The 23,461-nt window shown below is 37.2% G+C and overlaps 1 non-coding gene across 1 annotated transcript; it reads left to right on the top strand.

The window, feature by feature from the left end:
* The first annotated feature begins 22,928 nt into the window (after positions 1-22,928).
* On the top strand, positions 22,929-23,000 carry TRNAP-GGG. Its single transcript has one exon. It is a non-coding gene; the product is annotated as a tRNA-Pro (tRNA).
* The last annotated feature ends 461 nt before the right edge of the window (positions 23,001-23,461 follow it).

Below are 23,461 nucleotides of genomic sequence, written 5' to 3'. Positions count from 1 at the left end.
AGTGCTCAGCCTTCTTTATGGTTCAACTCCCACACCCATAAATACTACTGGAAAAAGCATAACTTTGACTACACAGATATGTGTCAGCAAACTGAAGTCTCTGCTCTTTAATATTCTTTCTATGTTTAAAATAGATTACTTCCAAGGAGTGAGTATCTTTTAATTTCATGGCTGCAGTAACCATCTACAGTGATTTTGGAGCCCAATAAAATAGTCTGTCACTGTTTCCATTGTTTCTCCATCTATTTGCCATGGGGTGATGGGACTGGATGCCATGATCTCCATTTTTGAACGTTGAGTTTTAAGCCAACTTTTTCCACTCTCCTCTTTCAGCTTCATCAAGAAGCTCTTTAGCTTCTCTTCACTTTCTGCCATAAAGGCTGTGTCATCTGCATATCTGAGTTTATTGGTGTTTCTCCCAGCAATCTTGATTCAATCTTGTGCTTCCTCCAGCCAAGCATTTAGCAGGATGTACTTTGCATATAAGTTAAATAAGCAGAGTGACGATACACAGCCTTGATATATTCCTTTTCCAATTTGGAACAAGTCCATTGTTTCATGTCCGGTTCTAACTGTTACTTCTTGACCAGCATACAGGTTTCTTAGGAGGCAGATAAGGTGGTATGGTATTTCCATCTCCTTAAGTATTTTCCACAGCTTATTTTGATCTACACAAAGACCTTCACATAGTCAGTGAAGCAGAAGTAGATGTTTCTCTGGAATTCTCTTGATTTTATTTGATCCAACAGATATTGACAATTTGAGCTCTGATTCCTCTGCAATTTTTAATCTTGCTTGTCCATCTGGAAGCTCTTGGTTCACATACTATTGAAGCCTTGCTTGAATGATTTTGATCATTATTCATTGAAATGAGTGCAATTGTCCAGTAGTTTGAACATACTTTGGCATTGCCTTTCTTTGGGATTTGAATGAAAACTGATATTTTCCAGTCTTGTGCCACTGTTGAGTTTTTCAACTTTGCTGTCATATTGGGTGCAGCACTTTCACAGAATCATCTTTTAGGATTTGAAATAGCTCAACTGGAATTCCATCACCTCCACTAGCTTTGTAGTAATGCTTCGTAAGGCCCACTTGGCTTCACACTTCAGGATGTCTGGCTCTAGGTGAGTGATCACACCATCATGATTATCTGTGTCATGAAGATTTTTTAAATATAGTTCTGTGAAATCTTGCCTCCTCTTCATCTCTTCTGCTTTTGTTAGGGCCATACAATTTCTGTCCTTTATTGTGTCCATCTTTGCATGAAATGTTCCCTTGGTATCTCTGATTTTCTTGAAGAGACCTCTAGTCTTTCCCATTCTGTTGTTTTTCTCTATTTCTTTTCATTGCTAACTTAAGTCTTTGGGACATTGCATTCAGATGGGTACATTTTTTCTTTTCTCCTTTGCCTTTCACTTCTCTTCTATTTTCAGGTCTTTGTATGGCCTCCCCAGATAACCATTTTTGCTTTTTGTGTTTACTTTTCTTAGGCATGGTTTTTATAAACACCTTCTATATAATGTTATCAATCTCCATCTATAGTTCTTCAGGAACTCCTGTCTATCAGATTGAATACCTTGAATCTATTTGTCACTTCCACTTTATAATTGTAAAAGATTTGATTTAGGCATACCTGAATTTGCAGTAGTCATGTATGGATGTTACAGGTGGACTATAAAGAAAGCTGAGCACCGAAGAACTGATGCTTTTGAAACGTGGTGTTGGAGAACACTCTTGAAAGTTCCTTGAACTGTAAAGAGATGAAATAAGCCAATCCTAAAGGAAATCAATCCTGAATATTCATTGGAAAGGGTGATGCCGAAGCTGAAGCTCCAATACTTTGGCCACCTGATGCAAAAAAACTGACTCAATGGAAAAGTCCCTGATTCTGGGAAAGATTGAAGGAGGTTGGATGGCATCACCAGTTCAATGGACATGAATTTGAGCAAGCTCTGGCAATTGGTGATGGACAGGGAAGCCTGGTGTGCTACAGTCGATGGGGTCACAAAGAATCAGACATGACTGAGCTACTGAACGGAATGGCCTAGTGGTTTTCCCTACTTTCTTCAATTTAAGTCATAATTTGGCAATAAGGCGTTTATAATCTGAGTCACAGTCAGCTCCTGGTCTTGTTTTTCTGACTGTATAGAGCTTCTCCATCTTTGGCTGCAAAGAATATAATCAATCTGATTTTGGTATTGACCATTGGTGGTGTCCGTCTGTTGAGTTGTCTCTTGTGTTGTTGGAAGAGGGTGTTTTCTATGAACAGTGCATTCACTGTAAAACTCTGTTAGCCTTTGACCTGCCTCATTTTGTAATCCAAAGCCAACCTTGCTTGTTACTCCAGGTATCTTGACTTCCTGCTTTTACATTCCTTTTCCCTTTTTGAATGAAGGTATTTGCTATAACCAACATGTTCTCTTCCAAAAACTCTTATAGGTCAGTAAGGGGTGCTCTCAGGGAGATTGTTGTCTTGGGCTAAGTAAGGCTGCTTCATGTTGGATTGGAAGACGAGAATAATAGTTTTAATGAACTGGAGACAGATACTATTTGATCTAATCAACACAAATTGATTATAAATGCTGAACTAGAGTCTCAGGACAAGCTCTTCATATCACTTGGTTTCCACCAAGTTCACAGGTGACTGAAAAACCTTCATGGTACAATGGATTCATAATTTAATACTCACTTTGTAAATACTAAATGAAAGAACCATTTTAGAAATTACACATTTGAAAGTTAATTATGCATACAAATTACTCAGAACAAGGTACATAAATAATATATTTCTGTTTATAATGAAATACCTAGGCATTTTTTCTGTACTGGAAAATGTACTTGTACATAAAAACAAGTTTTTAAAATTTCTTTGAGTTATAGAAAGTTTGGATTAAACTGCCTTTAGAATAAATTTGCTCTGAATATGTTTCTACTCTTTTTGCATAAGAAAGAAAAGGTTTAGACCAATTTTTAGAAATATAACTGTCCATATAGCAACAAGCATATTCCATTTTAATAGAAGATGCACATAAATAGTGTGTGTCAGCTCAGTTGTGTCTTACTGTTTGTGACCCTGTGGGCTGCGGCCTGCCAGGCTCCTCTGTCCATGGAACTTTCAGGCAAGAACATTGGAATGAGTTGCCATTTCCTACTTCAGAGTAAATTCTCAACCCTGGGACCCAACCTGCATCTCTTGGGTCTCTTTCAGTGGCAGGCAGATTCTTTACAACTAGTGTCCCTTGGGAAGACCCCATGTGAATAGAATACCTACAAATTTTAAGTGAATAGTATTTTTCAACCTTCCACAATAAACGCACTCAGGTATATGAAACTGTTCTTCATCTCTGTGATTGCAATCAAGATGTGCTGATGGCCTTCTTACACATTAACTCATAAATACTGAACTTCAAAAGATGAAGTAGTTTGAATTTTAAAGTTAGAGACTTAACTGTGACAAAGTTCACCTTAGAAATAGCATTGCATTTAAATTTAAATAGTTTGTGTTTGATTTAATTTATCACAGTAGTATGGGAAATCTACTTTTTCAGCCTCAATATCAGAATCATTTAATAACTATCATAATTACTACAGGTACAAATAATCAGTGTGACTGATACAGTGAAATCTCTAAAGTCCTAATACCAATGTTTGTTGTTTAGTCACTAAGTCATGTTCAATTCTTTTGCAACCCCATGGACTGTAGCATTTCAGGCTCTTCTGTCCCTGGGATTTCCCAGGCAAGAACACTAGAATTTGTTGCCATTTCATTCTCCAGAGGATCTTTCTGACTCAAGAAAGAAACCATGTCTCCTGCAATGGCAGCCAGATTCTTTTCCATTGAACAACCAGGAAAGACCATTCTTAACACCAATAGCATCCTCTAAGTTGTGGTTTTCAAATCCTTCCCACATTTAAATCAAGCAAGTTAAATATTTCTCAGAGCCAACTGTCTATGAATCATCAGTCCTAGAATCTGATATCTGATTCACATACCTAAGTATGTATAAGCAAAAGAACCACCAAAATATCTCAGAGGTTAAATGCCCTGAGCTAACCCATATTTCAAGAGAAATAATGAAACTAGCAGATACTGTAGTTTCACCCAATGTGAACACCTAGGATTTCCCAAAGTTCATTTGAAAGCTGGCAAGTAGAAAGTTTACTTACCACTATATGCCTATGCAATTTAGAAAATTTTTCCTTAGTCACAGAGTATTCAACTCTTGTTCATGAGAAAAGACAATAATTTCATGATTTCTTAATTCCTTCAATAAAAATGATGTTTTCATTCTCTGAATTCTTATAATCCTTATTTACTTACACATTAGGCCATTTACATCTTTATAACGTGTGTTATAGCTGTTTCTATTCTTTTTTTTTTTTTTTTACTTTCTTACGTTTCATTTTTAGGAATGCTTTTTATTTTCATTTTGATTTAATTTCAACTTAAATTACATTTCCAGGTAATTCTGTTAATCAAGTTTTAAAGAAGAGCTACAATACGTGTAATTTTGTTGTTATTGTTGTTGTTGTGTTTTTTAATTTAAATTTATTTAATTTGGAGGCTAATTATTTTACAATATTGTATTGGTTCTGCCACACATCAACATGAATCCACCACGGGCGTACACGTATTACCCATCCTGAACCCCCCTCCCTCCTCCCTCCCTATACCATCCCTCTGGGTCATCCCAGTGCACCAGCCCCAAGCATCCTGTATAGAACCTGGACTAGTGATTCAATTCTTACATGATACTATACATGTTTCCATGACATTCCCCCAAATCATCCCACCCTTGCCCTCTCCCACAGAGTCCAAAAGACTGTTCTATACATCTGTGTCTCTTTTGCTGTCTTGCATACAGGGTTATCATTACCATCTTTCTAAATTCCATATATATGTGTTAGTATACTGTATTGGTGTTTTTCTTTCTGGCTTACTTCACTCTGTATAATAGGTTCCAGTTTCACCACCTCATGAGAACTGATTCAAATGTATTCTTTTTAATGGCTGAGTAATACTCCATTGTGTATATATACCACAGCTTTCTTATCCATTCGTCTGTTGATGGGCAACTAGGTTGCTTCCATGTTGCTATTATAAACAGTGCTGTGATGAACACTGGGGTACACGTGTCTCTTTCAACAATAGTTTCCTCGGTGCATATGCCCAGCAGTGGGATTGCTGGGTCATAAGGCAGTTCTATTTCCAGTTTTTTTAAGGAATCTCCACACTGTTCTCCATAGTGGCTGTACTAGTTTGCATTCCCACCAACAGTGTAGGAGGGTTCCCTTTTCTCCACACCCTCTCCAACACTGATTGCTTGTAGACTTTTGGATCTCAGCCATTTGGACTGGCGTGAAATGCTACCTCATTGTGGTTTTGATTTGCGTTTCTCTGATAATGAGTGATGTTGATCATCTTTTCATGTGTTTATTAGCCATCTGTATGTCTTCCTTGGAGAAATGTCTGTTTAGATCTTTGGCCTATTTTTTGATTGGGTCGTTTATTTTCCTGGAATTGATCTGCAGGTGTTGCTTGTATATTTTTTAGATTAGTTGTTTGTCAGTTGCTTCATTTGCTATTATTTTCTCCCATTCTGAAGGCTGTCTTTTCACCTTGCTTATAGTCTCCTTTGTTGTGAAGAACTTTTAAGTTTAATTTGGTCCCATTTGTTTATTTTTGCTTTTATTTCCAGTATTCTGGGAGGTGGGTCATAGAGGATCCTGTTGTGATTTATGTCAGAGAGTGTTTTGCCTATGTTCTCCTCTAAGAGTTTTAGAGTTTCTGGTCTTACATTTAGATCTTTAATCCATTTTGAGTTTATTTTTGTGTATGGTGTTAGAAAGTGTTCTAGTTTCATTGTTTTACAAGTGGTTTACCAGTTTTCCCAGCACCACTTGTTAAAGAGATTGTCTTTCCTCCATTGTATATTCTTGCTTCCTTTGTCAAAGATAAGTTACCCATAGGTGTGTGGATTTATCTCTGGGCTTTCTGTTTTGTTCCATTGATCTATATTTCTGTCTTTATGCCAGCACCATACTGTCTTGGTGACTGTGGCTTTGTAGTAGAGCCTGAAGTCAAGCAGGTTGATTCCTCCAGTTCCATTCTTCTTTCTCAAGATTGCTTTGACTATTCAAGGTTTTTTGTATTTCCATACGAATTGTCAAATTATTTGTTCTCACTCTGTGAAAAATACCGTTGGTAGCTTGATAGGGATTGCATTGATTCTATAGATTGCTTTGGGTAGTATACTCATTTTCACTATATTGATTCTTCTGATTCATGAGCATGGTGTATTTCTCCGTGTATTAATGCCCTCTTTTATTTCTTTCACCAGTGTTTTATAGTTTTCTATATATAGGTCTTTAGTTTCTTTAGGTAGATATATTCCTAAGTATTTTATTCTTTTTGTTGCAATGGTGAATGGAATTGTTTCCTTAATTTCTCTTTCTATTTTCTCATTATTAGTGTATAGGAATGCAAGGGATTTCTGTGTGTTGATTTTATACCCTGCAACTTTACTATATTCATTGATTAGCTCTAGTAATTTTCTGGTGGAGTCTTTAGTGTTTTCTATGTAGAGGATTATGTAATCAGCAAACAGTGAGAGTTTTACTTCTTTTTTCCAACTAGGATTCCTTTTATTTCTTTTTCTGTTCTGATTGCTGTGGTCAAAACTTCCAAAACTATGTTGAATAGTAGTGGTGAAAGTAGGCACCCTTGTCTTGCTCCTGACTTCAGGGGAAATGATTTTAATTTTTCACCATTGAGGATACCATTTGCTGTGGGCTTGTCATATATAGCTTTTCTTATGTTGAGGTATGTTCCTTCTATTCCTGCTTTCTGGAGAGTTTTTATCATAAATGGATGTTGAATTTTGTCAAAGGCTTTCTCTGCCTCTATTGAGATAGTCATATGGCTTTTATTTTTCAATTTGTTAATGTGGTGTATTACATTGATTGATTTGTGGATATTGAAGAATACTTGCATCCCTGGGGTAAAGTCCACTTGGTCATGGTGTATGATTTTTGTAATATGTTGTTGGATTCTGTTTGCTATAATTTTGTTAAGGATTTTTTCATGTATGTTCATCAGTGCTATTGGCCTGTAGTTTTCTTTTTTGTGTGACATCTTTGTCTGGTTTTGGTATTAGGGTGATGGAGGCCTCATAGAATGAGTTTGGAAGTTTACCTTGAATGTCCCAACCAAAAGACAAAGACTGGCTGAATGGATACAAAAACAAGACCCCTATATATGTTGTCTACAAGAGGCCCACCTCAAAACAAGGGACACATACAGACTGAAATTGAAGGGCTGGAAAAAGATATTCCACGCAAATAGAGACCAAAAAAAAAAAAAAAAAAAAAGAAAAAGCAGGAGTAGTGATACTCATATCAGATAAAATAGACTTTAAAACAAAGGCTGTGAAAAGATACAAAGAAGACTACATAATGATCAAAGGATCAATCCAAGAAGATATAACAATTATAAATATGTATGCACCCTTCCCTGGTGGCTCAGAGGTTATAGCATTTGCCTGCAAGGTGGGAGACCTAGGTTCAATCCCTGGGTTGGGAAGATCCCCTGGAGAAGGAAACGGCAACCCACTCCAGTATTCTTGCTTGGAGAATTCCATGGACAGAGGAGCCTGGTAGGTTACAGTCTTTGGGGTCTCAAAGAGTCAGACACGACTGAGTGACTTCACTTTCACTTTATCATAGAAGCACCACAATATGTAAGACAAATGCTAAGAAGTATGAAAGGGGAAATTAAGAATAACACAATAATAGTGGGAGACTCTAATACACTACTCACACCTATGGATAGATCAACTAAACAGAAAATTAACAAGAAAACACAAACTTTAAATGATACAATAGACCAGCTAGACCTAATTGATATGTATAGGACATTTCACCCCAAAACAATGAATTTCACCTTTTTCTCAAGCGCACGCGGAACCTTCTTCAGGGTAGATCACATCCTAGGCCATAAATCTAGCCTTGGTAAATTCAAGAATTTGAAATCATTCCAAGCATCTTTTCTGACCACAATGGAGTAAGATTTGATCTCAATTACAGGAGAAAAACTATTAAAAATTGCAACATATGGAGGCTGAACAACACGCTGCTGAATAACCAACAAATCACCAAAGAAATTAAAACAAAATGAAAATATACACAGAAATGAATGAAAATCAAAACACAACAACCCAAAACCTGTGAGATACTGTAAAAGCAGTGCTAAGGGGAAAGTTCATAGCAATACAAGCATACCTCAAGAAACAAGAAAAAAGTCAAATAAATAACCTAACTCTACACCTAAAGCAACTAGAAAATGAAGAAATGAAGAACCCAGGGCTAGTAGAAGGAAATAAATCTTAAAAGTTAGGGCAGGCAGTCTATGTTAGATACAGGATACAGGATGTTTGGGGCTGGTGCATCTGGATGATCCAGAGAGATGACATGCGGTGGGAGGTGGGAGGGGGGTTCAGGATTGGGAACTCATGTACACCCGTGGCGGATTCATGTCAATGTATGGCAAAACCAATACAATATTGTAAAGTAAAATAAAGTTAAAAAAAATTAGGGCAGAAATAAATGCAAAATAAACAAAAGAGACCATAGCAAAAATCAACAAAGCCAAAGCTGGTTCTTTGAGAGTATAAATAAAATTGACAAACCATTAGCCAGACTCATCAAGAAACAAAGGGAGAAAAATCAAATCAATAAAATTAAAAGTGAAAATGGAGAGATCACAACAGACAACACAGAAATACAAAGGATCATAAGAGACTACTATTAGCAATTATATGCCAATAAAATGCACAACAGGGAAGAAATGGACAAATTCTTAGAAAAGTACAACTTTCAAAAACTGAACCAGGAAGAAATAGAAAGTCTTAACAGACCCATCACAAGTACAGAAATTGAAACTGTAATCAGAAACCTTCTAGCAAACAAAAGCCCAGGTCCAGACGCCTTCACAGCTGAATTCTACCAAAAATTTAGAGAAGAGCTAACACCTATCCTACTCAAACTCTTCCAGAAAATTGTAATATTGTTTAAAAAATAATACACCCTCACATCATTCCATGTACATTGTTTGTAAACAACTTGCAACCTTTCCTACCAGTCCTCTGAGGGCAACTTGCAGTCACCTTTGTCATTCAGGCTTTTTTTCTTATTGGAAAACTCCTTTTTTTAAAATTATAAATTTATTTATTTTAATTGGAGGCTAATTCTTTTACAATATTGTATTGGTTTTGTCATACATTGATATGAATCTGCCACAGGTGTGCACGTGTTGCCATCCTGAACTTCTTGAGCCAATGTAATCAAATCAAGTTGGGGGCTCTGTATTTTTCTTTTGATATCCATAACATCATGTATATATATCTCTATCAAAACTCATTAACTAATAAATATCATTTATTTATCTCTTTCTTCAACTGTGTTGCCATTTTACACCTACCAAAATAGCCACAGTTCTGTCCATGACAAGCATCAATGATTCCTTGAAATACTGATAATTTTACACTTTACCTTAAACACAAGAGTGAAATCTTCATGTTAAAACATTAAACAAGATACCTTCTTAACACTAACACATTTATCTATTTTCTCTAACATACTTTGACAAGACACATTAGCTTTCTCTTTGGATTGAAGTTGATTGGGCATACAGTTAGAAAACAGTTAGAATGTTTTGAAGTTGATCTTCAAGTTCTGAGCCATTACCTACAAGCCTCACTTTACTTGGAAGTGCAAGTGCAAATGACATGAAAACAGCTACACAAAGTAAGACAAAACAAATCAGCACTGTGGTACAAGGATACCATCTAACACCTAAAATAAGTCAAATTCAACAAACATAGTGGGTTGAACCTCAGAGCCCCTGCACCGCATGGAGAGGGATAAGCAGCAGGTCTTGTTTTTCCCTGTAGAGCCACACTTTTCTTAGTTTCATTTATTTTTAATTAAGAAAAACAAAAAGTTAAACCAGGTGCTTTGAATATAAATAATAAAAGACTCCCAGGCCCTAAGGGATGCACTAAAATTCCGCTGCTTCTCAATGGCAATGCCAGAAAAAGCAAATAAATAGAAATTGGTTTTGTCATCAAAGAAATGCAGTAGATGTGTGTTATCAAATTTCCTCTTGCTGCCTAGCCTGCATTTAATTATTTATAGAATCAACTGGCAGATGTAAAATGCACAGTTCCGTTTGTTGGAACATAAGAATCCTATGACAAGAAATTTTGGTGTAAACCTATAAGAGAATTTTTGTAGGAATGATATGAGTCAAGTCTTTTATAGTGTAGACTGTTTTTGACAGAAATTTGAGCAAGCTTGAGTGAGAAAAAATCAGAACTAGAGTTGAATGCAGAATAAAATCTCTCTGACCAAGTGTTTATGAGTATAGGATTGGTATTTAATGAATAGATGCAATTCTAACATTTTCCACCTCTGGATAAGTATTTCAAACTTTCTGAATCTGTTTCCTCATTTGCACAGTAAGGACAACTATAATTCTTGTGATAAAAGTTTGTATTAAACATTAAATGAGATAATGAATCTAAAACACTTAGCCTGGCAAATAGTTAATGCTTCACAAATGATAACTTCTTTTCATGATAGCCTGTGGCTCAAGAGATATTTTAAATCATGTTAACCACTATTTTAGAAAGAAATTAATGATATCTTTGATTGTGTATGGGACTGTACCCAAAAGCCTCTATATTGTAAATTTATTGCATGATTAATTAAACCCCAAATATTTACAGTCTTATCCATGTTCTTGTTTATTTGATAAAATAAATACTTATTTAGAATCTATTATGTATAATCAACGTGGAAAATAGAAATAAACTAGATATGTATGGTTCTTGTCCACATGGAGTTTATTGGGAGAGAAGCAAGCTAGAGTGATGAGAAAAGAGAAGGGGAAGGGAAGGGAGAGTAGGATCATACATTAATCCTCTCCATAAATGAATATTACTAAGTGAATCTGAAGAGACTAAACTTTTTTTTTTTTTTTAATAAAAGACAATGTAAAAAAAATCAATGATTTCCAGGAGTTAAAGGAGAAGGGGGTGCAAATAAATAGTTGGATCACAGACAATTTTAGAGCAGTGAAAATACTCTATGCGAAACTATAATGGGAGATGCATTTTAGTATTTGTTTGTCAAAACCCATAAAATGCAAGCACTGAGGGTGAATAGTTATGTAAATTATAAACCTTGGTTGATAATGTTGCTCATCAATTATGACAAATACATCCCTCTCATGTGGGATGGCAGTGGTAGGGATGGCTATGGAATGGGCTTTGGAATCTGGCCTATGCTTTTATTTTTGGAAAGTAGTTTAAATATATTTTGCTTCTACCCCTAACAATATGACATAGTGATGCTTACTCTAATAATAAATGAATAAAAGGTAAGTTTCAGAGGAAAGAATGCCAACCTATAAATATGGTCATTTAACTTCTGTTCCCACCTTTTCAAATTACTAACAATGTCCTCTTGGATATGACTCAGCAGTTAACTCATCTGTACCTTCATGCTATAGATTTGGAGACTGAAGTTCTCCAAGCCTCAGCTCAGAGACCTCAGCTCGAGTTTCTATTTAAATGAAGTCTAGAATATTAAGTTGATTCTCCATTGAGGTAATGTACAAGACCAAGAATATTTTAAATTTCTATCAAATATGAACGTTACTCTATGAACCCTGTTTATACAAGAAATAGACACATAAAGAAGAAAAGTGGACAACTATTACTAATGATATCTAAGTAGCTCAGGGGATAGTCACAATTTTACAACATGGCATTTGCCAATAAAAAAACTTTTTGAAAGACATTTAAGTTGTATATAATGACTGCACCATAGATCTGTTATATAAAGTACAGGAAAAATTGCTGTTTTCAATAGCCTACTTCTGAAAATATTGAACTATATTTGCCCATTATAAACTATATTTACATAATACAGAGGAGTTCCTCTTTGCTAAAGTTTGTTTAATTTGTACCTTTCTTCCTTCTCCAATATCATCATATCCTTTGGGTTACAAAAGATAAAGTTACTGTGTTGGTTAGAATTCTTAGAACACATTCAAACAGGGATGAAATACGCTTGTGGTGAAACTGTTAGGGGAAGCACACTGATTGAAACCACCCACCCTGGCCAGGTACCATAGTAACCATTTGCATGAGTTGTTTTATGACAGGAGATCCTGATAAGGAATATGGAACTAATAAGCCACCACCAACCAGAAGAGTTCGGGAAAGGTCTAAAGGAGACACTGCATGTCTGTCCACCTCCCAGAATCTCTCTCGCTAGCATCCATCTTGGCTGAGTGATACGTGCGCCACCAGGAAAGACTCTGAATTAGAATGATTGGTCAAAGACCACCCAGAAACTAATCCCATCACCATAAAACTCGACATTGCGAGCCACACGGCAGAGCAGTTCTCCTGGGTTTCCTTACCCTACTGCTCTCCACCCAGGTGCCCTTTCCCAATAAAATCTCTTGCTTTGTCAGCACATGTGTCTCCTTGGACAATTAATTTCTGAGTGTTAGACAAGAGCCCAGTTTCGGGCCCTGGAAGGGGTCCACCTTCCTGCCACAAATGGCGACTCTGGCGGGACTCTTCACTTAGACTGACATCCTGACCACTTGGGGTACGTAGGGGCCAGCTTGCCTGCCAATGGACCAGACCCACCCCAGCAGCTGCAACTGGGACCCTTTTGTCCCTGGTCTTCTCCTGACGTGGACAACTGGCCAGAGTGCCACAACCAGTAAGGAACAAGAGACTTTATTGACCTCTCTCTCCTTCCCTCTGTCTTTCCTCTCCTTAACCCTTCCTATCCTTCCCTGTTTTTCTAGTCTTCTGGTCCTGGATGCAGGAATCTGGTTGAAGGGCCCTCAGCCTGAGCTGAGGATTGGAGACTGATCACCTCCTTTTGGCAGAGAACTCAAATTCTGGTTCTGGTAGGGCCAAGTTCCAGTCCTCCCTTCTCTGAAGGCCCAGGGAAATGTCCCATAATGCCTGGGTATCTGTAGGTGGCAGGAGACATCTGTAAGGCTACCCCTTTTGCCCCTCTCTCCTGCCTCCTCCCCCTTCTTCTTTCAACCTGGCTTCCTTTCCTTCCTTGAAATCTTTGATGTTAGTACTTAGATCTGAAGTTCTGTGTCTCTATAGGAGGTTTTCTGAGAGATTATATTCTTGTATTTAAGGGCTTCCCAGGTGGAGTCAAGGTTAAAGCATTTGCCAGCAATGTGGGAGACCTGGGTTCAGTTCCTGGATTGAGAAGATCCCCTGGAGAAGGAAATGGCAACCCACTCCAGTATTCTTGCCTAGAGCGTCCCATGGATGGAGAGGCTTGGTGGGCTACAGTCCATGGGTAGCAAACAGTCGGACACAACTGAGAGACTTCACTTTCACTTTCACTTTGATGAGGACTGCCAGGTTTATATGTGTGTGTGTTTTAACTCTGTGTTCTGTGTTGTTAGTTTTGATTTCCATTTTGCTTTGTCTGGCCACCATTTGGTTTAGACCTGCCACCATTTTGTTAGAACTTGATTTTCTTTTCCAGGGCTCTCAGGAACACTTATCTAGACCATCTCTAACTCCTGACACTGAGGAAAAATGGAAAAAAAGATTTGAAGCTAGATCTTGCACTGTGTCTGTCTAAAGATGTCTTGGTATGTCTTTGTCTCTGGGTAATATTTTTGAGGTTAATTTGTAAATGAGCTCTATTTATTGGCTTAAAAAAAGGTAAGCACTTACACATCAAGTAATTCTAAATTAAACAATAAATTCCAGGTTCATGTGAACTGGGAAATATTCAATGTTAAATACCTGATATTAATGTCTGTTTGTTGACCTATCTAATATAGACATATCTTAGAGTAATTAACACTAAGTAGAATATTTTCATTGTACCTAGGTTTAATATAAGTTAACTATTATGTCTGTTACAAGTTTGTCAACAAGGAAATTACCTCAAGTGAAGAAACTTCTAAAAAATGTAAATGAGATATGAGCTTTTATATAAATTCTATTAAGAATAATTATTCTTTAGAAATATCTGTCTAAAACAGTCTCTCCAGATTGGCATAACTTAAATTTCTAAGAGTTGTGCTAAGTGTGCTAAGTGTTGGAAGTTTGTTGAATAGTTAGGTCATTTCCAAATAAAATAAGATTTTGAAACATTGACTACTAAACATTAATTTCTTTTTACAGAGAAACTAAAGAGATTTGGGATTATAAATGAATAATGTTTGATGCCATCCTAAAATGTTCTAAGAAAGCAAGGGTTTTAGAAATTATCACTGATATTTATGCTCATCAATCTATAAAATGCTAATATAAAAGTTAGTTATTGGTTGCTAAAGAAAAGTAGGAAGTATGTTTATAGTTGAAAAAAAAAGTATGAAAAAATACTAAAAAGAGTTATGGATGATCAGGATTTTCTAAAATTGGATTACAATTAGTTAGATAAATGGATGAATGACACAGCCATAAAAAAACTGGTTAGAGTCAACTAGGTCCAAGATGGCAGAGCTGACTTTCACTAGACCTTGAGCCTTGGTATTTAGGCCTATTGTGACATATCAACAAGCTAAATGATACACCCATCAACATTGACTAAATCTGACCAAATGTTCTAAACCCTTTTAATTGATGTTTTTGATAAAACTTCCTAAATAAAACTCTTTTGAAGTTCTTTTGATCTCTAGCTAACTTTGGGGTGCTTCAGAGGGCCCCTGGAATATCCCAAAGAGAGATATTAAACTGTGTTTATTTGGTTGGTTAAATTACATGGAAAAGATTATCAAATGAGTAATAAATCCACTCATGTTATAATGTATGGTAAAATTACTAATACAGATATCCTAGAAATTATATGGAGTTTTTAACATTCTGATATGTCCTGGTATCCTAATGGAAAACCTGATGACTTCACAAAAGTTAACAAAAGGACTGAATGAACCAGCAAATATGCTTATAACTTTTATGGTTTCTGTCTGAAAAATTATGGGTTTGAATCTTATGTTTTCAGGGAGTAGGGAAAATCTTCCTTTCAAACTAATTATGACAATAATTTGGTAAAATTAAACATTATAAACAAAACAATTATATTTTCTATCTGACTCCTCCAAAAATTGGAAATTCTTAGGTTTCCAGTAACTTTATCAAACGAGTTAGGAAGGTTATCTCACGGGTACAAAAATCTCAAGAAATTTTTGAGACCTTAAAAAGGGAAGAATTCACCTAGATTTGTTAGGCAAAATCTGTGATAAGCCTTTGGTGTGAGTTTCACAGCCATGTTTTATTTTAAAAGTTCAGTCTGAGACTCTGTAAATGTTTCAGCAAAAGAAAAAGTCTATAATCAATTATGGTTATATAAATCATCAGACCAAAATTAGTGAGAACAGACCTATTTTGCAAACAAACTAGCCTTAATTTGGTTATATTTAATAAAAATAAGGGCAACTTTAAGGAGAAAAAGATATTTCAAAAATGTTACATCCCAGTTTGTTAATGGAGGTCTTCATCTAGTAAGACTCATCTCTTAGATAGTTCTTTGCTGTTATGTGATATTACTGTAAAATTTAATTGAATTCTTAAAGAACACCCTAAGTTTGTTTCTGAAGCTTATCTCAGTAATCTATCTTTGGATGAAGATCAGATGCCTCATGACCTGCAACCAGGACTGGAAAAAGACATAATTTAAGGGACTGTCTCCAACATGAATGGAAGGACTTTTTTTATCAGGAGAAACTACACTACACCAGGGTGAGAAGATGACGACATCAGAGGTAGACAGCTTCCCCAAGATGCTGGACCTGATTCGTATGATCATTTATATTTTCTTGACTTCTTAGACCTTTGTATATAAATCAAATGCTTTTCTATCATAGGCCTTATCCTATACTAGTTTTAGAAATCAATTCAGTTGTTGGTGTTGTGGCCAATTACCTGTGTCTGGTTCTGGGTTACCTTGGTAAATTTCTCTACTACAAGACTCTAGCTGGTTGGCCCTGAGAAAATTAACTTTAAAAAATATTATAGGCATATTCAAGTCACTGTGATATTACTAGATGGGATCCCCTCACCAGGCCAATTAATAATGCCTGCTCTGACTCTGGCCATAAATTTGAGATTTTTTCTGTTACCCAAACTCAATCAGAACAAGAAAAGTTTACACAAAGGAGGGGAAAATCTCCCACAATTATGGGATGGATTTATATAGATAACACCAGGAAATGGTAATTTAGGTTTAAAGTCTCCTCTGTGTTGGAAACAATTAAATCATACTAAGGATAATCAGTCTAGTAACCGAGAAAACTGGGCTATGTGCCTTATAGATGGTGCCAATATATAATTTCCCTGGAAGATAAAGATTCTACAGAGCAGACTAAGTCGGGTGACCTGAGATATACTGGGCTACATCTAATGGAAGTTCTTAACATAAGTCTTACTTGTGACTTTACTAATACTGCTGGCTATGTTATTTCTATTTCACCTGTTTTACAAAATTACTGTTTCTTACACCATCAAATGTGTGTGTGAGGCCTCTAATAGAATAATACATAGTCCCATATGAGATCGATGATGGTAACAGTGTAACTCTAGATATGGGAAGAAGCAACAAGAGGGAATATTTTCCTGGACCAAGAGGCTAGTAAGACAGGTGGTCCAGAAAATTTGGGATGCTGTTGTATGGCCTAGTCCAGTAACAGCACATTGAGTGACCTGTCAACAAAATCTTTGTCAAACCTGAGAATGGACATTCTCAGCACCATGGGATAAGATGGTCATGAAATGCCCCCCTCAAAATCATGGTCAAGTTTATGAGCAAAAGGAGCTCTGCCAACTGAAGACTGACACTTGCCATCTACATCTACAAAGATTAAATCATGGCTGCTGCAACTGCTGACTTTCAACGCCCCTGAAAGGAGTTCAGGGTGAAAATCAGGAATGAGGCACTCAGTTCTCTGAGAAAAACTGGCAGAATAGGCCTTCAGATAGTTAGATCTTTTCAGGAGAAGATTTTATGAGTCCCAATTCTTGCATCTTCTCAAACCTAGAGAAACACTGATGTCATTAACAGTGAAATCTGCTTTTGGCTATTAAGGAAAAGTTTACAATTAAAATTCAAAATAGAGTAGCTATGGTTCAGATATCCTGGGAAATAACTAGGTGATGCTATGGGTGTACTTTCAGATTAGACCTTGTATTGCTAAACACTTGAGTTTCCTGAGTCGTGTCAGGCTTGGATGACACCATTCTCAAAAACATGTCTGTTGGAAGCTAGTAACCTTTTGATAAAACTAGGCAACTGGCTACCTGGCTACAAGTTTCCCTGAAGTGCCAGGTCCAGACTGGGTTTCAGGCCTATTCTTCTAAAAAGAAATGAGATTTATTTTGTCTACTAAATTCCAGTTATCACTCCTCCAACTACTTCTAATTGGGTCTGTTACACCAAAATGGCAGACCAAGGGATTAGGACTTTAATCATACAAGACTCAGCTCTAGAACTTGGAACTCAGAAATACTTCCAATTCAGTGTCTATACTCCAAGCTGAGGCAGCCCTATGCCCCATTTTGACAGGAAGTTACAGTCAGAGTTGCCCAGTTCCCTAAATTAAAACTGAGCAGGACTCTGGGGCTCTGGAGTACAGATCTGTTCTGTGTTCTCCATTTCTTATCTGTAGGATATAGGCTTCATTCAGCCTCCTTGACCTTCCCTGAGTTCCAAAGCTTGCATTCAAACAATTGCTAGTCAGGGAAAGGAGAGGATACAGAAACAGGAGAAACAATCAAAAGTTGGTACAGCCTCCAGTCAGAGTCCTGGTTCCTACTCAAAGAAATATGCATAACAATGTCTTTGAGACCCCACCCAGGTGGAGGATGGGAACTTCAGACTGAACACAAGATTCCTGGAGTACAGCTCTGTTGTCTCACTACCAACCAATCAAAAAGGGTCACAAACCCTGCAACCCTCACCCCAAATGTTGCCTTCTGTTTCCGGGGACCAGAGATGACCATCTTGTTAGGTCTCCTGTTTGGTTCTTGTCTATTTCATCTCTGAGAGGGGCCAATGAAATTGCTGTTACTACAAGGGTAGAAGCTGGTTTCAGATGTGGAACACCCCAATTTAGATCAGGTAGAGAGAGACTTCTGCTCTGCTAGGCAGGCCTGTGCCCATGCACAGCAGGAAGAAGTTACAGAAGAAAGAGACCTCCGCCCCAATTCCCAAGAAGTATCTTGAGTATGAAGTCTCTCGGGGGCAGTTGTTAGGGGAAGCACATTGATTGAAACCGCCCACCCTGGCCAGGTACCATAGTAACCATTTGCATGAGTTGTTTTATGACAGGAGATCCTGATAAGGAATACGGAACTAATAAGCCACCACCAACCAGAAGAGTTCGGGAAAGGTCTAAAGGAGACACTGCATGTCTGTCCACTTCCCAGAATCCCTCTCGCTAGCATCCATCTTGGCTGAGTGATGCGTGTGCCACCAGGAAAGACTCTGAATTAGAATGATTGGTCAAAGACCACCCAGAAACTAATCCCATCACCATAAAACTCGACATTGCGAGCCACAAGGCAGAGCAGTTCTCCTGGGTTTCCTTACCCTACTGCTCTCCACCCAGGTGCCCTTTCCCAATAAAACCTCTTGCTTTGTCAGCACATGTGTCTCCTTGGACAATTAATTTCCGAGTGTTAGACAAGAGCCCAGTTTCAGGCCCTGGAAGGGGTCTGCCTTCCTGCAACCAAACCAGTCCTGAGAAGCAGATGAGCCTTTGTTCTACACTATTGCACACTTCACGTTTTCATTAGCAAAGCTGAGCAATACCTCTGGGCGACTTCCAAGTTGAGTAGGTAGAGTAAATCTTGGCACTTTTAGAGATTTGTTTCTAACCCTTGCTGGTGGGGGTGAGGGGTTGGGTGGGGAGAAGCCATATTCTTTATCCCTTGAAAAAGCTCTTCTAATGTGTACTTTATTTCGACTTGAAAATTACCTTATTACTTTAAATATCTTAACCACAAATAGTGTCCCAGTTAATGTTTTCATTTCCCTTGGTAAAACAGTTTCCTGCATGAACCCATTTCTGGACTTTCTTATTATCACCTATGCACCTGTCTACTCCACTCAGCTGAAAACACTCTTTGCTGAGAAATTGAAATTAATTCATGTTTACATTATTTTGAGGGTCTAGCATAGTGCTCTTTATAGAGAATATGCTTAACACATGTTAAAGAAAAGAACCACGTTTTTCCTTAAAGGAATATTGTTGCTGTTTTTCTGTGAATTCATTTGTTTATGGACCTGTCCCCTTTTCCTTAACTTGATTGTAAGAATAGAGCATGTTCATATTTTTCTTCATATGATTTAGAAACACTTTGTTATGGTGAGTGTACAAAGGATGTGCTTGACTGATCTAAAATATCAATACCCTGAGCTCAAATATGAATAAATGTCAAAAGCAATAAAACATCCTTCTTTTAAAAAAGAAATGATCGAGTTTAGCTAAGAATTGTGCTTTTGCTTATATACTTTTTATATAGAGACAATAAACTCTAATTATTTAATAATTCAGGGCATCTTGAACAGAACAAATAATTGTAAATATTTATTAACAACATTCATCAATTTATGTCATGATAAATGAACATTAGAACCATAAACAAACATAAAACCCAATGGTCTGTCTTCCTATCTTGTGCTTTAAGTCTGTTTAGAAGATGACATTAAAAAAACTAGACTATATTGCTGTAAAACTCAGAGCATTTTTCTCATTCAGAAATAATTTTCTCCAAATTTTAATAGAATAGTTTCTATAATACATAAAGGCCTATGTTTAATTATAAAAATGCAATTAACTGTTTTACTGACTGCCATCATTTTGTAAAATTCAATAAGCATGGTCAAATGACAATCATCAGTTAATGTATGTAACTATCTTGATTGGTAGAAATGCATTTACTGAGAAAGAGAAGAGCTGTGGCGATCAAACTAAAAAGGAGATCATTTGTCTTGAATTTTTTAGCAAACAAGTCTAGGACATTCAATAAATTGTGCTCTGTCACTTAAATTATTTTATAGAACATTTGAATTTCAGTACATTGTAAGTACTTTAGTGCTTTGAGTCACTTTTACAAGCAAGTCTGCTGAAAAGAATTAACACTAATTATTAACTTGGAGATGGTCACAGCTCTAAACATTAAGAAAATTGACAGTTTATGTCTTTAATATTATATGCCAAAAATTAATTCTCAGAAATAAAAATAACAGAAAATATTCACTTCTCAAGTTACTCTTTATTATCAATAATTAATTGTAGTAATATTGACATTAAATGCAGTGATATTAATTTTCTCTAACCTCATAAACATGCAGCTGAGTTAGCATTTTTATATGACAATGTATGTATTTAAAAATAGGTTAGATAGAAAAGTTATTTAAAAAATAACATCTTTCTGAAGGTCTATTTGAAAAGTGATTTTAGAGGGAAGTTGAGGTTACCATAAACAGACTTAATGTGAAGATAATTGCTACAAATTATTTCAGTAAGAGGCTGAATGATTCTGTATTGAATATTGCTGTTTCAAGTTATAATAAAAAATTCAGTGCCTGTATATTCCCAATAACTAGTTATATTTAGCAGGTTATATATGCTATTATATCAGCTGTTATACTTCTGTGTAGAAGGTAATTTATAATTCTTTTCTTTTTTCTAAACTGTAGTGAAGAATCTGATTACCAGATAATTTGATATTTTTTAAACAATTCCATGAATATCTCAAGCAACTCTGAAAAAAAAAACAAAAAACCAATCATTCGAGGTGAAAAACATGAGAAGTCTAATTAGTATAAGGAAATCAATTTTCTTAAAGACATATTGAATTCCATGAATGAAGGATAAATCACCTATTTCCTTATTAAATATATTAATTTGTCCTTTCACTCTTAAAATAATCATAAGACTTCTTCTGGTTTCTGGTCCAGAATGTAAGAAGCTTGGGCTTCCCTGGTGGCTCAGGTGGTAAAGAATTATCCTGCATTACAGAAAACCAGGGTTTGATCCCTGGGTAGGGAAGATCTATCGGCCCTGGAGGCCAGGTCGACCAGCTGCCCCAACCAACTTAGAGTGGGTTGCCATTGCCTTCTCCAAAACACTCTAGGGTAGAGGGGCAGATATTAAGGAATCACCCATATTTCCATTAAGTTTTACCTCCTGAGCTCCACCTGATTAGCCATTCTGAAGTACACCCAGGGTATTCTGTTCTCCTTAGCAAGACTTGAACTCAAGGGAAATTATTTGGCCAGAGTGTTAATCAATATACCCAACTCCAGCCTCCTGGAGCTTTCTTGTCACATCTAAGAGAAGTAGAGACAGAGAAGCAGAAGTGAATGTCATACCTCAGAGGTGAGGCACAGACTTCCTAAAGTGCTGAGACCTTGTCTCTCACATTTCACCCTCTTCAGTAGGGCTCCCTTATAGTAACAAGGACTACAGTGGAAAGATTGGCATGGCTCATATCTATTTAAAAGGTCTTTAAGGAAATCCATTGATTACAGGGTAGAGAAAACAAGGAAATCAGGAGATCTTTTAGCCTATGGTACCCATAGCTAGATAAATAGTAAACATGGTATTATTTCTAGTCAGACAAAAATAAAGTCTCATACTAAACGCCTCTTTTTCTGCAATTTTTATAAAGCACATCATGTGTGGTTATAACTATAAGAATACAAGGCATACTGAAAAACAACAAAATGTGAACAGACAGAGAAATTAGCAAGTACAGATTCAGACAGGGTATAAATTTTGCAATTATCAGTTCAGTTCAGTTCAGTTCAGTCACTCAGTCATGTACGACTCTTTGCGACCCCATGAATCACAGTACGGCAGGCCTCCCTGTCCATCACCATCTCCCAGAGTTCATTCAGACTCACGTCCATCGAGTCCGTGATGCCATCCACCCATCTCATCCTGGGTCATCCCCTTCTCCTCCTGCCCTAAATCTCTCCCAGCATCAGAGTCTTTTCAAATGAGTCAACACTTTGCATGAGGTGGCCAAAGTACTGGAGCTTCAGCTTTAGCATCATTCCTTCCAAAGAAATCCCAGGGTTGATCTCCTTCAGAATGGACTGGTTGGATCTCCTTGCAGTCCAAGGGACCCTCAAGAGCTTTCTCCAACACCACAGTTCAAACGCATCAATTCTTTGGCACTCAGCCTTCTCCACAGTCCAACTCTCACATCCATACATGACCACTGGAAAAACCATAGCCTTGACTAGGCGGACCTTAGTCGGCAGAGTAATGTCTCTGCTTTTGAATATGCTATCTAGGTTGGTCATAATTTTTCTTCCAAGGACTAAGCATCTTTTAATTTCTTGGCTGCAGTCACCATCTGCAGTGATTTTGAAGCCCCCCAAAATAAAGTCTGACACTGTTTCTACTGTTTCCCCATCTATTTCCCATGAAGTGATGGGACCAGATGCCATGATCTTCGTTTTCTGAATGTTGAGCTTTAAGCCAACTTTTTCACTCTCCTCTTTCACTTTCATCAAGAGGCTTTTTAGCTTCTCCTCACTTTCTGCCATAAGGGTGGTGTCATCTGCATATCTGAGGTTATTGATATTTCTCCCGGCAATCTTGATTCCAGCTTGTGTTTCTTTCAGTCCAGCGTTTGTCATGATGTACTCTGCATATAAGTTAAATAAGCATGGTGACAATATACAGCCTTGACGTACTCCTTTTGCTATTTGGAACCAGTCTGTTGTTCCATGTCTAGTTCTAACTGTTGCTTCCTGACCTGCATACAGATTTCTCAAGAGGCAGGTCAGGCAGTCTGGTATTCCCATCTCTTTCAGAATTTTCCACAGTTTACTGTGCTCCACGGGCTTCCCTGGTGGCTCAGAGGTTAAAGCGTCTGCCTGGGATGCAGGAGACCCGGGTTCAATCCCTGGGTTGGGAAGATCCCCTGGAGAAGGAAATGGCAACCCACTCCAGTACTCTTGCCTGGAGAAACCCATGGAGGGAGGAGACTGGTGGACTACAGTCCATGGGGTCACAAAGAGTCGGACACGACTGAGCGAATTCACTTCACTTCACTTCATTGTGATCCACACAGTCAAAGGCTTTGGCATAGTCAATAAAGCAGAAATAGATGTTTTTCTGGAACTCTCTTGTTTTTTCCATGATCCAGTGGATGTTGTCAATTTGATCTCTGGTTCCTCTGCCTTTTCTAAAACCAGCTTGAATATCAGGGAGTTCATGTATTGCTCAAGGCTGGCTTGGAGAATTTTGAGCATTACTTTACTAGCATGTAAGATGAGTGCAATTGTGCGGTAGTTTGAGCATTCTTTTGCATTGTTTTTCTTTGGAATTGGAATGAAAACGGACATTTTCCAATCCTTTGGCCACTGCTGAGTTTTC

This window comes from Oryx dammah, unplaced genomic scaffold, assembly GCF_014754425.2.
Source record: "Oryx dammah isolate SB20612 unplaced genomic scaffold, SCBI_Odam_1.1 HiC_scaffold_19, whole genome shotgun sequence".
Taxonomy (NCBI): Eukaryota; Metazoa; Chordata; class Mammalia; order Artiodactyla; family Bovidae; genus Oryx; species Oryx dammah.
The sequence above is the reverse complement of the archived record's forward strand: the minus strand, read 5'-3'. Positions and strand labels throughout refer to the sequence as shown.